Consider the following 16910-nt stretch of genomic DNA (forward strand, 5'->3'; position numbering starts at 1 on the left):
CTACAACTTACATTTTAAATACATCTTTTACAACTAAACTGCATGAATTCGCCAACTTTTGTTGATGTTTTCCAAACTTAACATGTATTTCAGGGAATTAACGGACCATGTCGGGATTCTCAGTCAAGATAACAAGTACCAGAACTCCATGCCATCTTTTGGAGGGTTTAACTATTATATTCCGCCTCTTTGCGGCAATGTGATGGTTTAAACCTTAGTAATTTATTTTCATTTTGATGTATGAAACAATAACACTTTACTTTTATGTTAATGGTTTGTAACCGAAACACTAAACTCATGATGTAATCTTTTGAAACACTTATGTAATGGCAATGGAGTATGTTTTATTCATATAGTTTGTTCATGTACATCGATATTTATGCAATGAAAACCATACAGATCACACCTCGCACTTCCGCTATGAGCGGGTGTGACACTATCAAGATTTCCTCAGATTCTGCTAATCTTAGAGTTGACCACGGCCCCGTGTCCGCTAGGCACGCCCCCGTGGTGGGTGATAGAAGCTTCTACAACTTTGTCTTTTCTGCTGACACTTGGGCACGCCCCCGTGCTCATTGAGCACAGGGCATGTTCAGCCTTCTGTTCACTTGTTTTTGCTTGGGAAGATGCTGTCGGGGGGTCGGGCATGCCACGTTTGTTCCTTTTCTTGTATTTATGTTATATTTAGCTGCCTTTTTGCTTCTTTTGTTCATTTGAGCTCATTTAATCCTGAAAATACAAAAGGAAGACAAAAACACACTTTTTCCAACATTAATACTAAAAAAGGGTTAGTTTTATGCCACAATTTGTCACACCCGCTCGTAGCGGAAGCGCGAGGTGTGATCTGATCAGTTCTCATTGCATAACAATATAAGTGAACATACTAAATGAATAAAAACAAGCTCCAATGCCATTGTCATAATCGTTTCAAAAGAACGCAAATAAGTTAAATGTATTGGTTACAAACCATCAAATGAAAATAAGTTGTCATTGTTTTATACTTCGAAATGTAAGTCTTAAAATGTCAAGGCTTTGACCACTATATCACCGCAAAGAGGCGGTATATAACGGGCAAACCCTTTAAATGGTGGCCTGGAGTCTTGATACTTGCTTTCCTTGACTGAAATGTCTGCATGGTCCACTAATTCCCTGAAATACATGTTAAGTTTGAAAACATCAACAAAAGTTGGCGAGTTCATGCAGTTTAGTTGGATGAGATGTATCTGTAAAATGTGAGTTGTATAAAATGTATCCATAAAATGTGAGTTGTATAAAATGTATCCATAAAATGTGAGTTGTATAAAATGTATCTGTATGTAATGATGTAGTATGTAAAGCGTCAATGAAATCGTTGATCATTAATGTTTCGCGAGGACATTAATATGTGTGACGAAAAAGGAAGCAATCCAACCCTAGACGATTTTATGCCGATTCCTATCGACTGGGACACAAAAGCACTCTTCCGTATGGGTCCACGACCAAGAGTGGGGCTCGCCAAAACCCATTAGATCTAACCACTTGTACCTAGGTCCAAACTGGATTAATGGTGCTTAGATGTATAACCCTAATTCGCACGTGATCTAAGGTGTTTCATTCCCTAACTTTAACATACGTTGAACATGTATTTTCCCTGATAGTTGTAAAGTTGTAAAACATTTAAATGAATAGGGGACATGAACTCACAGAATTGCGTCCGTGAATGGTAAGTAACTGTGATCTGACGTACGATCGTCCTGAATAGTATCACCACCTACAAACGTTCTATGTTTGTTAGACACTTCGGTCTTGTAATGACTTGAGTACAAGTCTTTTATCTTGAATATGTGTTAAGAATTGTATGTCTTTGTTATTCATTGAACTGTGTCTTAGATGTATTAATTGATAACTGTTTAGTGTATATATTTCGCCAAATATATATTCTTGTATCTCGTGAGTTGTATCATCGGGTCTTGTCCTCTGGATTTCATGTCTTGTATGAATAAATTGTATAATTGTATTTTTACCAATTTATATGTCATTGGGCTTAGCCCAAGAATTCATGTTGTTGGGCCAAAATAGTGTTGGGCTTCAATAGTGTTGGGCCTAAATAGTGTTGGGCCTAAATAGTGTTGGGCCTCAATAGTGTTGGGCCTAAATAGTGTTGGGCCTAAATAGTGTTGGGCCTCAATAGTGTTGGGCTTAAATAGTGTTGGGCCTCAATAGTGTTGGGCCTAAATAGTGTTGGGCCTCAATAGTGTTGGGCCCAAATGTTATTGGGCTTTATGTTATTGGGCCTTGGCCCATATGTTGGGTATTGGGCTTAGCCCATAAGTTTTGGTATTGGGCTTAGCCCATGTATTTATGTTAAGCCCATTTAGGATGATAAGCCCATTTGTAAAAATAGCCCATTTGTTATAAAATAAGCCCATTTGTTAAAAATAAGCCCATTCGTAAAATAGCCCATTTGTTATAAGAGAAGCCCATTTGTTAAAAATATATTCTTTCATTTTTATAAAAATTACTAAGTATAGGCTTTTTAGTTAAAAGAATACACAATAGTTTTTATAAGTTTCAAAACATTCGGATATTGTTTTCGGTGATGTGTATGTATTCGTGTCGAAAGATCGCCTAAACGTCGTAGTAACTTCCTCGGAATGGCGAGATGTTCATAGATTCGCCCGTCGTCCGTTTTGACCATAAGTTGTGTTTGAAAGCTCGGAATGTCCGTAAGGTGTTTATAAGATGTATTTAAATGTAGTCTTGTAAGACTTTAGTCGAAATGTACATTGTGTTCATTTGTATCATTGTATTCAAGTTCCTAGTTATCATAAATATAACTAATACAAACAAATGACACATAGCACATAAGTTGTTAAGTTAACTAAATATATATTTTCTCAAAAATATATATTTATATCAAACTTTGCTTTTATAAAAACTATTCTTTGAAATCTTTTTAATCAAATAAAGATTTTGTCAAAAATAATAGTTTTTGTAACTTATGATTTTTAAGAAAAACTTGGCCATATTTTATTAGAAATATGGACTTTGCCATGTTTAATAAAAACACATCTTTTTCTTATAAAATCACCACTAATCTTCTCATATTTTTCTTAATAAAAACATATGAGATTTATAACATAACTTATCAAGATGAACTCGTAATCATGTAGGGTTTTGGTATGATCTTTACATATGTTTACTAGTCCAAAAATCATATTTTACTTCTAGTTTTAACAAGCTTTTCATAAAAACCCATCTTGTATGTTTTCTTTTTATAACTTGTAAAAGCATTATTTTTTGTTAACAACCTTATATACTTTAACAAAATCAAAGATCATGATCCTCCATCTAAACATTTATGTTTAACAAAACCCTTAATCATTTTCATGTACACTTGTTAGATTATGTTTTTAAACATCATCTAACAAGTTATTTTTATGCTAATCATCAAAACTAGATCAAATATGCAAGTAATCATCTTTAACTCACAACATAAACACACTTTTATATCATGATTATTATTTTGCTTCTTTATATTTTCATCTTGTTTTGTATTGTTGTTTTAGTTATAAGTTGTTCTTTAACAATAAATACATAAACAAGTATGAAAATAAAGGATTTAGAAGTCTCACTTCTAGCTCTTGGCTAGGGATGATCTAGGTGAAAATAAGAAGCAAAGAAGATGAAGATTTGATGGTTGAAAGCTCTTAGATGAATGGAAATGCTTGCTTCAACTTGTGGTTGTCTTAGATCCTCCTAAGTTCCATGAAAATGCATCTTGATCATCATGAAAGTGGCTTGAAAATGAAGATGGGGGAGGGGTGTTCTTGACCGAAAATGGGGTGTTGTTGGGAGCTTTTGGTGTTGTGAAGATAGGAGGTGAAATGCATGAATGAAAGGGTTAGAAAAAGAAGGTAACTAGTTGCTACAATGATCACATTTCACCACTTGTATCAAGTTGCAACATGAAGTAAATATCTAGATATTATTGGTAACAAGTTGAAAGAAAAGTGGGGCCCACAAGGGGTGTTGCAACCGTGAATGGGGGGGGGGTTCCCTTTGCTTTTCCTTCTTGAATTACTTAGTAAAAATGCTAGAGTTCTTAGTTAGATGTTTTAGGTAGTTTATAAGTATAAGTGTTTAAGTGTTTAAAGGGTGTTAAATGATCATTACTAGACCAAAATGATCCGATTAACACTAGATGACCATTAAAAAAAAGATTTGATATCGTTCGGACATTTGTTTCGAATTGTTTCGGTTAGATGTTATTTGAACGCTAAGTTGCGAAACATGTGTGAATTGATGTAGTTATTGGCTCGGATATTACCCGAATGTATCCTCACATGAATTATATGTCAAATAATATTTTTACATGTCGTAAAAATATTAGAAAGCTGATTTCAGCAGAATTTCTGCGGAAAAATGTTGAAATCATCGCTTTTAGTGCTTTTCGGGCAATTTTTAGTGTTATCGGACTTCGGAAAGGATTTAAATCAAACCCTTGTATTCCTAGTTAGGGTTTAATATATACAAGATGTTGGACTTTCGTCTAAGTCCTAAAGATGTCGTTTAGATGATTTTCTGCGGATTCTGCTTTTTCGTCAGAATACTAGTTTATTAGGTGCTTTTCTAGTAGTTTCGATGCATTGTTTAAACTGTTCCAAATGTACTTAATAAAAATGAGTCATATGCATCCTAAGTAAGTATTCCTTGAGTATTCTATGTGTATGTCACGAAATAAGCAGTTCGGATGTTCAAAATGAATAAAAAAATGTAGCTAAAAATGTAGCTAAAATGAGTATTTTAAGTGTGAAAAGTTACCGTAAAGTGGCAGTTGTCACATTCTCCCCCTGTTATTAAGAATTTCGTCCCGAAATTCAAGCTGAGTCATCCTTTGCAGGAGTATTCTCGAACAGGCAGGGGTATTTTGGTTTTGATTTGATCTGTACGTTCCCAAATATATACGGGTCCGTGTCGAGAGTTCCAACGAATTTTAACTAATATGTTACGACTCCTTCGTATTTTCTGGACCTCCCGGTCCATGACCTTAACAGGTGCTTTATGAATTGGAGTTTGTCATCAATGTGAACTTCATCCGCCGGGATGATAACCGTTTCTTGTGTTGGACTCTTCTTAAGATTCGACACATGAAATATGTCGTGTACACTACTTAGTTCTTCTAGTAACTTCAGTTTGTAGGAAACGGTGCCAATCTTTTCTAAGATTTCAAAGGGTCCTACATAACGGGGGTTAAGCTTTCCACATTTGCCGAAACTTGCTACGCCCTTCCAAGGTGAGACTTTCAACAAGGCCTTATCTCCGACCTCGAAAGATAATGGCTTCCGTCTCCTGTCTGCGTAGCTCTTTTATCGATCGCGAGCCGCCTTGATACTGTCTCTGATCTAAAGATTTTATCCGTAGTCTTTTGGACTAAATCCGGTCTGATTAGTTGTTTATCGCCCGCTTCCGCCCAACATAGCGGAGAGCGACACTTTCGACCATAGAGAGCTTCAAACGGTGCAGCTTGTATACTTGTATGGTAGCTGTTGTTGTAGGAAAACTCAACCAAAGGAAAATTAGTATCCCAATTGCCGCCCAAATCCATAACACACGCACGAAGCATATCTTCGAGTGTTTGGATTGTCCGTTCACTCTGGCCGTCAGTTTGTGGATGAAAAGTCGTACTTAGATTTAAATGAGATCCAAAGGCCTGTTGGAATGACTTCCAAATTCTTGACACAAAGCGATCGTCTCGGTCTGAGATGATTGAAATAGGCACTCTATGACGAGCCACTATTTCCTTGAGATACAAAGTCTATCGATGATTACTCAATCATGTCATGACTGCATGAAGTCCTGGATAACTTCGTAATGAAGTCCATCGATATTTGTTCCCATTACCAAACAGGAATCTCGGGTTGTTGTAACAAGTCTGAGGGATTTTGCTATTCGACTTTGACTTTCGCGCAAGTCAAGCATTCTCCGACATAAGTCGCGATATCACTTTTGAGGTTAGACCACCAATAGTATTCTTTCAATACTTAGGCCTATGTGCTTCCTCAACATATCATCTCGAAGGCTGCCAAAGAATGGAACTCAATTTCGACCCGTAAGGTATAAAGTTCCATCTTCTTTCGGCACTAATAGTTCCTTCATGCCTTGAAGTGTTTCTGCTTGAATATGCTCTTCCTTGAGCGCTTGTGAATCATCTTCTCTAATGCTTGAACTCTCAGTGTTCTAACTCGCTCCTTGCGGCGCAAGGCGTCAGCTACAACGTTTGCCTTGCCCGGATGGTACTTTATTTCACAATCGTAGTCGTTCAACAATTCAACCCAATATCGTTGACGCATATTTAATTCTCTTTGGTTGAATATGTGTTGAAGATTTTTATGATCCGTGAAAAATAATGCATTGAGTACCATATAAATAATGTCGTCATATTTTGAAAGCGAATACCACCGTACCTAACTCGAGGTCGTGAGTGGTATAGTTATTTTCATGAACTTTCAGTTGACGTGATGCGTACGCGATAACTTTATCCCGTTGCATAAGTACGCCACCCAATCCTTGATGCGAAGCATCACAGTAAACTACGAAGTCATCGGTACCATCGGGTAGTGATAAGATTGGTGCATCGCCCAACTTATCCTTGAGAAGTTGACATGATTCTTCTTGTTTCTCGATCTAGGTGAGGGAGGTTAGCGGTTGAGAAAACTTTAGAAAAATTCTCTATAAATCTCCGATAGTACCCTGCTAATCCCAAGAATTATCGGACTTCAGTTGGAGTCTTGGGCGCTCCCCAGTTCTTAATTGCTTCGATCTTGGAGGTGTCTACTTGAATGCCTTTCTTGTTCACTATCTGCCCGAGAAATTGTACTTCACGGATCCAAAACTCACATTTGTGTCTCCTTCTTGAGTAGTTCTAAAATGGTCCTCAAATGTTGCCATGCTCAGCTGCTGATCGCAAGTATATCAAAATGTCATCAATGAACACTATGACGAATTTGTCGAGATACGACTTGCAGACGTGGTTCATTAAATCCATGAAGACCGCTAGTGCGTTCGTTAAACCAAAATCATAATGAGAAACTCGTAATAACCATAACGAGTTTTTAAAAGCCGCTTTCGGTGTGCTTTCCTCTTGAATTCGTAACTGATGATACTCCGATCGTAAGTCTATCTTAGAGTAGAAGCTTGAACCTTTAATAAACCATTTGAGTTAGTTGGAAATTCATTTGCAACATGGTTTAGAAATATGAATTTCCATTCATCGAAATGTTGTGCACTTTTGCAAACTTGTATGTCTTTCCACCCCAAAACCTTTATAAAGATGTATATTGGTAAAGAGTGGGGGTTATGAATTCACAATATCCTTGTTCGGTCAACTACAAGGTTCAGAAGGTGCTAATCGATATGGGGATTTGGCTATGGGTGCGGTTCACGATACCAAGTCGATATGTAACTCGACTGGTCGATATGGTTATAGTCCCGGCATGTCTTCAGGAAAGACTTCGGGAAACCCTTTTACCACTGGATTATCTGTCAACTTCGGCCCAACGGCCTTCTTGTCGACAACATGTGCCAGAAAGGCAACACAACCTTTCTGTAAGCACTTCTTTGCCTTCATGCAATTGGTTAATCCACAATGGTGTATCGTGATTCTCTCCATGATTAATAAGTGTCCCTTTGTTCAGTAGTGGTAGGCGAATGACCTTTTCATGACAAAAACTTTGGCTTGGTTATCGGATAACCAATCTATGCTAACCACTACATCGAAACTACCTAACTCAACGGTAAGAGATCAATACTGAGTCTTCGCTCGCCAAGTTCCAAGGAACATCCTCTAACAACTTTCCCTGACTCGACTAGTTTACCGTATATCGATTCTATAGAATGAGGAGACGTCTAGCTTACTTGGCTCTAGGCCAAGTACATTTGGAATTCTGTGAGGAGAGGACTTCACTCTATATTTTTAGGAACCCTATGTTTAAATGTAGGATAACCCAATCCATATGTTTAGATGTTGGATAATCCAACCATATGTTTAGATGTTGGATAACCCAACCATATGTTTAGATGTTGGATAACCCAACCATATGTTTAGATGTAGGATAACCGAATCCCTAATTGTAGCTAGGACAATCTCGTCCCTAGCCATGAAACTTATGTATGTGAAATATTGATATGGAGCTAAAATTGGCACCGGTATCAAATAACATGGATGTGAAATGTTGGTTGATTGGAAACGTGTCGGGTAACTACTATTTGAGTGATTGAGGTAGGGTGGGATGATGCGGTCATGCTTCGGATCTTCGAGGCTAAACCCAACATGTAACACTCAGTGTGTTTGAATTCGGGTGTTACCCAGTATGGAACAACCCTTGAGAGATCGTGAAAGCATCAAGTGTAACCAACAATATTGGCTCCAGTTATGATCGAGTTCTTTTATAAAATCATATGAAAATAGATATGAAAATCAGATGATATAAAAGAATGATGTATGGTTAAATAAATAACCAACAGAAATGTAGTGTATAAATATATCATGTCTTGAAATAGAATATTTTGTCTTGTGTAGAAGATGTCGCGTCTTATGCAAAATGTCATGTCTTGTCTTTGTCGAATAGGTTTGAATAACACCACGATATGCAATATAATATAAGCACTTATATATAGGAAGTACCAGCGGCGTATCCACCATGCTTTTATCATATTACACACGTCTCGTTATTTACGAAAATGTCTTGTATATACTAACATCAAATGTCATGTGTAATAATGTCTTGCTTAACAGTGTCATGTATAAACCACATCTTGTGTAAAAGCAATGATTTTCAACACATAACTTTTAACTTAAACATTTGTTTCTTTTGGTGCCATGATATTTTTAATACACACTATTAAAAGAATCTAGACATATATTTGGATATATATAGTCTATCATGCACCCAAAAATGAAGAATGCAATTGGTCATGGAAACCTCAAGATCGCATTGTTCATATATGTTTAAATATATGATAATATGGATAACTGAAAAAAAAATAAAAATAAAAAAAATAAATAAGTAAATAAATGATAATGTGAATAACCGCAACCAAAATGCGTAGTGCCTCTTGCGTGTATCGGTTATATGTTTTAGTGGCAAAGAAATAATTCATTGAGGAGGGAAAACCAACTAGTGGTCTTCGTCCATATAATATGTGTTCCCTACTCTATGACCTCGATCGTCCGAAGTAGAGAAAATCCTTTGTCTTATTTGTCCATGTGAAAATTATGGTAATAGTGCTTGAGTTTCACGAGCTCTAGCAAGATTATTAGAATCTCCAGAAATTTCGAATAGAATGCAATGAGGGAGTTGCAGCATGGCTCATGCCATACCATTCCTTGGGAAAAGACAAATGTCAAGCGACGAAATTTATTGTATCATTTCCAATAAATATGATAAGGTGGAATATGATAAGGTAAGGTAAGGTAAAGTAGGATAAAGTGTCATAGACACCCTGGAACCAACCCATGTTCAAGAATTTCGAGAATGTTGAGGAAAATCCACATGAGTAGCTAACAAGTTTTGTTTGTTTAAATGACTAGTCTCAAATGAATCGTGATATAGATCGAATGTTAGGTGTGAATAAATACGTGTTGTCTTCCTGTATTGTAGTGTACGGTATTGTAGGGTATTATACTAACCACCACAGTTCGTGTTCTAATAGATAAGAAAAATTGAATCTCAAGTAATAACTTAAGAATTTTGAATGAATAGTGATCATTAGCTTGGCCCGCAGAGTCCACCAGAATTCCCATGCACTACAAGTTGTTATTACGTTGGCCACCGTAATAATAAATTGCCTTGCATGGTCACCCTAGCATTCTCTCGTACGAAGCAGCCGATCAATAAGAGAGGAAACACTGTTGTCAGTACTCGTAAAACGGTACGGCGTTAGATGAAATAGAAATGAAAAGAATCTGTAATAATAACAACTGAAGAGGCACCTTCAAGATGAGTACTTCATCTTCCTTGTAAGGACAAGAGTATATCCACCTTGATTAGTATGAGTCACAGGGATCTCGTCCCCCTAATAGAGTTGTTGTCCAAGGTTACCACCTCCGCCTCGTCGTCATTATCATGGTCAGGCATCTCAGCATTTGCAAGAAAGCAGCCGTATTTTTATGGAATTAAGTTTAAGATATCACTTAGGAATCATGTTCTCCATAAGCCGCAGTAGACGTGAGGTCGATATTTTCATCGTGCGAGTAAAGAATAATAATAAAGTTTGAAGTCGAAGGTATTTTGTTCTTGCCAAATATTTCGTACAACACATATATGAATGGCTTATATATATATAATCATATAAAATCCTATCTAACAAGGATTTCTATCTTTGCATAAGCTGAACTTGTAAACCATTTATAATGCGTAAACTGATAATGTAATGTATTGTAGGCACATAGTATGTTAATGTAATGTGTCTATTTCTCATAGACTTCACCCATGGAAATGTCCTCGCTTGATTTATGTGAAGTGAATTTTTTTGTTGTAGTGGACCTTGAAAAATGTTTATGCAATGAAAACCTTTTGACCTATCCAATTTTATTTATAATATGTTCAACATGAACAAGAGGTTTTCATGAGGGGTCCCTAGTGATTGTAGACTTAGACTCGAGAAAGAATCCTGGTTCACTACAATCGATGCTCTGATACCAATCTGTCACACCCGCTCGTAGCGGAAGCGCGAGGTGTGATCTGATCAGTTCTCATTGCATAACAATATAAGTGAACATACTAAATGAATAAAAAAAGCTCCAATGCCATTGTCATAATCGTTTCAAAAGAACGCAAATAAGTTAAATGTATTGGTTACAAACCATCAAATGAAAATAAGTTGTCATTGTTTTATACTTCGAAATGTAAGTCTTAAAATGTCAAGGCTTTGACCACTATATCACCGCAAAGAGGCGGTATATAACGGGCAAACCCTTTAAATGGTGGCCTGGAGTCTTGATACTTGCTTTCCTTGACTGAAATGTCTGCATGGTCCACTAATTCCCTGAAATACATGTTAAGTTTGAAAACATCAACAAAAGTTGGCGAGTTCATGCAGTTTAGTTGGATGAGATGTATCTGTAAAATGTGAGTTGTATAAAATGTATCCATAAAATGTGAGTTGTATAAAATGTATCCATAAAATGTGAGTTGTATAAAATGTATCTGTATGTAATGATGTAGTATGTAAAGCGTCAATGAAATCGTTGATCATTAATGTTTCGCGAGGACATTAATATGTGTGACGAAAAAGGAAGCAATCCAACCCTAGACGATTTTATGCCGATTCCTATCGACTGGGACACAAAAGCACTCTTCCGTATGGGTCCACGACCAAGAGTGGGGCTCGCCAAAACCCATTAGATCTAACCACTTGTACCTAGGTCCAAACTGGATTAATGGTGCTTAGATGTATAACCCTAATTCGCACGTGATCTAAGGTGTTTCATTCCCTAACTTTAACATACGTTGAACATGTATTTTCCCTGATAGTTGTAAAGTTGTAAAACATTTAAATGAATAGGGGACATGAACTCACAGAATTGCGTCCGTGAATGGTAAGTAACTGTGATCTGACGTACGGTCGTCCTGAATAGTATCACCACCTACAAACGTTCTATGTTTGTTAGACACTTCGGTCTTGTAATGACTTGAGTACAAGTCTTTTATCTTGAATATGTGTTAAGAATTGTATGTCTTTGTTATTCATTGAACTGTGTCTTAGATGTATTAATTGATAACTGTTTAGTGTATATATTTCGCCAAATATATATTCTTGTATCTCGTGAGTTGTATCATCGGGTCTTGTCCTCTGGATTTCATGTCTTGTATGAATAAATTGTATAATTGTATTTTTACCAATTTATATGTCATTGGGCTTAGCCCAAGAATTCATGTTGTTGGGCCAAAATAGTGTTGGGCTTCAATAGTGTTGGGCCTAAATAGTGTTGGGCCTAAATAGTGTTGGGCCTCAATAGTGTTGGGCCTAAATAGTGTTGGGCCTAAATAGTGTTGGGCCTCAATAGTGTTGGGCTTAAATAGTGTTGGGCCTCAATAGTGTTGGGCCTAAATAGTGTTGGGCCTCAATAGTGTTGGGCCCAAATGTTATTGGGCTTTATGTTATTGGGCCTTGGCCCATATGTTGGGTATTGGGCTTAGCCCATAAGTTTTGGTATTGGGCTTAGCCCATGTATTTATGTTAAGCCCATTTAGGATGATAAGCCCATTTGTAAAAATAGCCCATTTGTTATAAAATAAGCCCATTTGTTAAAAATAAGCCCATTCGTAAAATAGCCCATTTGTTATAAGAGAAGCCCATTTGTTAAAAATATATTCTTTCATTTTTATAAAAATTACTAAGTATAGGCTTTTTAGTTAAAAGAATACACAATAGTTTTTATAAGTTTCAAAACATTCGGATATTGTTTTCGGTGATGTGTATGTATTCGTGTCGAAAGATCGCCTAAACGTCGTAGTAACTTCCTCGGAATGGGGAGATGTTCATAGATTCGCCCGTCGTCCGTTTTGACCATAAGTTGTGTTTGAAAGCTCGGAATGTCCGTAAGGTGTTTATAAGATGTATTTAAATGTAGTCTTGTAAGACTTTAGTCGAAATGTACATTGTGTTCATTTGTATCATTGTATTCAAGTTCCTAGTTATCATAAATATAACTAATACAAACAAATGACACATAGCACATAAGTTGTTAAGTTAACTAAATATATATTTTCTCAAAAATATATATTTATATCAAACTTTGCTTTTATAAAAACTATTCTTTGAAATCTTTTTAATCAAATAAAGATTTTGTCAAAAATAATAGTTTTTGTAACTTATGATTTTTAAGAAAAACTTGGCCATATTTTATTAGAAATATGGACTTTGCCATGTTTAATAAAAACACATCTTTTTCTTATAAAATCACCACTAATCTTCTCATATTTTTCTTAATAAAAACATATGAGATTTATAACATAACTTATCAAGATGAACTCGTAATCATGTAGGGTTTTGGTATGATCTTTACATATGTTTACTAGTCCAAAAATCATATTTTACTTCTAGTTTTAACAAGCTTTTCATAAAAACCCATCTTGTATGTTTTCTTTTTATAACTTGTAAAAGCATTATTTTTTGTTAACAACCTTATATACTTTAACAAAATCAAAGATCATGATCCTCCATCTAAACATTTATGTTTAACAAAACCCTTAATCATTTTCATGTACACTTGTTAGATTATGTTTTTAAACATCATCTAACAAGTTATTTTTATGCTAATCATCAAAACTAGATCAAATATGCAAGTAATCATCTTTAACTCACAACATAAACACACTTTTATATCATGATTATTATTTTGCTTCTTTATATTTTCATCTTGTTTTGTATTGTTGTTTTAGTTATAAGTTGTTCTTTAACAATAAATACATAAACAAGTATGAAAATAAAGGATTTAGAAGTCTCACTTCTAGCTCTTGGCTAGGGATGATCTAGGTGAAAATAAGAAGCAAAGAAGATGAAGATTTGATGGTTGAAAGCTCTTAGATGAATGGAAATGCTTGCTTCAACTTGTGGTTGTCTTAGATCCTCCTAAGTTCCATGAAAATGCATCTTGATCATCATGAAAGTGGCTTGAAAATGAAGATGGGGGAGGGGTGTTCTTGACCGAAAATGGGGTGTTGTTGGGAGCTTTTGGTGTTGTGAAGATAGGAGGTGAAATGCATGAATGAAAGGGTTAGAAAAAGAAGGTAACTAGTTGCTACAATGATCACATTTCACCACTTGTATCAAGTTGCAACATGAAGTAAATATCTAGATATTATTGGTAACAAGTTGAAAGAAAAGTGGGGCCCACAAGGGGTGTTGCAACCGTGAATGGGGGGGGGGGTTCCCTTTGCTTTTCCTTCTTGAATTACTTAGTAAAAATGCTAGAGTTCTTAGTTAGATGTTTTAGGTAGTTTATAAGTATAAGTGTTTAAGTGTTTAAAGGGTGTTAAATGATCATTACTAGACCAAAATGATCCGATTAACACTAGATGACCATTAAAAAAAAGATTTGATATCGTTCGGACATTTGTTTCGAATTGTTTCGGTTAGATGTTATTTGAACGCTAAGTTGCGAAACATGTGTGAATTGATGTAGTTATTGGCTCGGATATTACCCGAATGTATCCTCACATGAATTATATGTCAAATAATATTTTTACATGTCGTAAAAATATTAGAAAGCTGATTTCAGCAGAATTTCTGCGGAAAAATGTTGAAATCATCGCTTTTAGTGCTTTTCGGGCAATTTTTAGTGTTATCGGACTTCGGAAAGGATTTAAATCAAACCCTTGTATTCCTAGTTAGGGTTTAATATATATAAGATGTTGGACTTTCGTCTAAGTCCTAAAGATGTCGTTTAGATGATTTTCTGCGGATTCTGCTTTTTCGTCAGAATACTAGTTTATTAGGTGCTTTTCTAGTAGTTTCGATGCATTGTTTAAACTGTTCCAAATGTACTTAATAAAAATGAGTCATATGCATCCTAAGTAAGTATTCCTTGAGTATTCTATGTGTATGTCACGAAATAAGCAGTTCGGATGTTCAAAATGAATAAAAAAAATGTAGCTAAAAATGTAGCTAAAATGAGTATTTTAAGTGTGAAAAGTTACCGTAAAGTGGCAGTTGTCACACAATTGATGTAATTTATATGTTGCGTTTTGTACACATCATAAGACCACCCGTAGTCGTCGTTATCCGGCATTTTCCCCCCAAACACGCCCGAAAACGCCAAACCCCCCATCCCTGCAGGCGTGTTTCAGCGTTTTTTTTTTTTTTTTTGCAAAAAAACCCCCTCCGCGTGTTTTGAATCACGCTAAGCTAGCACAACTTTTGATTTTTTGACCGTTGTCAAACGGTAACAATAATAAATGTTTTTTTTTTAAATTCCCATTTAAACCTATAAATACCTCACTTTTCAACCAACTTTATATAAAAAAAATATCACTTTCTATCTACCTTTTTCTCTAATGCTTCCAAGTTTTATAAACTTATTTACCATGCATCCATTCCGACCCCCGTTTGGTGTTCCGTTAAGACCCGGGAACCCAAATACTACCCAACCGCAACAAAACTTTAACTTTCATGACATGGACCCGGATGTGTTTTCGTACGCGGCTTACTTGAGCGGCTCTAGTCCCTTCATTCCAACCCCTTACGGCTTTGCCTCACCGGGCGCTTCACAACCATCCCAAGAACAAGCCGAACCCGAGGTGGATACGGTGCCGGAGACACAACCCAAACCCGATCGCGAGACATCCAAACGCGGTAGATGGTCACATAAAAAAGGACGCGAACACTCCTCGTCGTAAGAATAGTTACGTTGTTTGGACGAAGGACGATGAATACGCGTTGGCTCGCGCGTGGCTCAATGTTTCGGAGGATCCCGAAGTGGGTAAGTGTTATAAAACTACGCGCCGAATTTATTTTTTTTAACGTATCACTTAATTTTTATATTTTTTGTAGCAAACTTTCAAACCGGTCCAGAATTTTGGAACAGAATTCGTGAGCTTTTTTTTTAATGCGATGGAAAAGGTGAATATCGTGACAAAGATTCCATCTCTAGCAAATGGACCTATCTCAACAACAAATGTCACCAATTCCAAGAAGTTTATCAACGAACGAAAGATAATTGGCCGAGCGGAGGAGGTGACGTCGATATTTTAACGAGGGCTATGGAAGAGTATGAGAAAACTACAGGTGTTTACACGTACAATAGATGTTGGGAGCTTCTAAAAAATAGTCCAAAGTGGGGTAACGTACCGACCATGACGTCTAGTAGTAGACGTAAAGCTAAACGGTCGAAAACGTCATCCTCGGTTGACCCGGAAACACCAATTTCCGATGCGCACACCGTCGACTTAAATGTTATTTTGGACGATGACGAGGAAGATGAAGAGTTGTCCCGACCGCCCGGTAGAAGAAAAGGAAAAAACCAGTAGAGTCGTCTTCTGATAATCTCGAGTTGAAGGGAGATTTCGAGGAAAAAAAGGGGAAAAACTGACGTCTCCAAGACATTCGAGACCTCGGTCACAAGCGTTGGGAGACTATACAAGAACGAGTTGCCGAAAACAAAAAATTTAAGGCAAGGCAAACGGAAAAGGACAGAGTTTTTGTCCAAACCGATCGATCACCTCCAAGGCGACGCGTTGATCGTTGCGCAAATGCACCGCCAAAAACTTCGGGAAAAATACGGCCTTTAGATTATCATCTTTTTTTTTAAGTTTAATCGTTTTTTATTTCCGGTTTTTTTTTAAGTTGTAGGATCGGTTTTGACTCCGAAACGATTGCGAACGAACGTGTGACGTGCGGAATCCGTACACGAACGTGATCAAACACACGAGAACGTACTATAACCGTGATTCTTATTGATTAATATGACAAGTACAATGCACCGAGAATCACGTGGAGCACTTTCTCTCTCTAAGCTTAACTCTCCAAAATGTCAAATGAGCAAAAAGTCTCTAATCTAACAATTAGACTCATATTTATAGGCCAAGGATATAAGGAAGGTTTCCTTATTTACAGAAATGCCACCTTGCCTTTTCTATTAAAATATAACACTATAAGCCTAGATTTCTTCAGTTTCAGCTACGTTTAGATTGACGGAGGCGATAGACATAAATGTACTAACAGACTCCCCCTTGGATATTGCCGTAGTCAATCTCGTAGCGTCTTGTCTTTCAATTCTCTTGATCATCAACAACAACAGTTTTTATCTTGAACGCAGTTTCAACTCCGGAAACTGCTCTTTTAACAATTAAACTCCCCCTTTCAAGCAAATTTCCTCTTGAGTGTTGATTCAGAACCTATTTCTGACTTTTACGTCTTCAGACTCC

The 16910-nt window shown here is 36.5% G+C and overlaps 1 long non-coding RNA gene across 1 annotated transcript; it reads right to left on the reverse strand.

Annotated features, from left to right (window-relative positions):
• Positions 1-10988: 10988 nt before the first annotated feature.
• Positions 10989-13880, reverse strand: LOC118483850. The gene is made up of 3 exons (XR_004871897.1): positions 13494-13880; positions 11563-11629; positions 10989-11028 (listed from the first exon to the last, which is right to left on the reverse strand). It is a non-coding gene; the product is annotated as an uncharacterized LOC118483850 (long non-coding RNA).
• Positions 13881-16910: the final 3030 nt, after the last annotated feature.

The sequence above is a fragment of the Helianthus annuus genome, chromosome 2 (genome assembly GCF_002127325.2).
Source record: "Helianthus annuus cultivar XRQ/B chromosome 2, HanXRQr2.0-SUNRISE, whole genome shotgun sequence".
Lineage (NCBI taxonomy): Eukaryota > Viridiplantae > Streptophyta > Magnoliopsida > Asterales > Asteraceae > Helianthus > Helianthus annuus.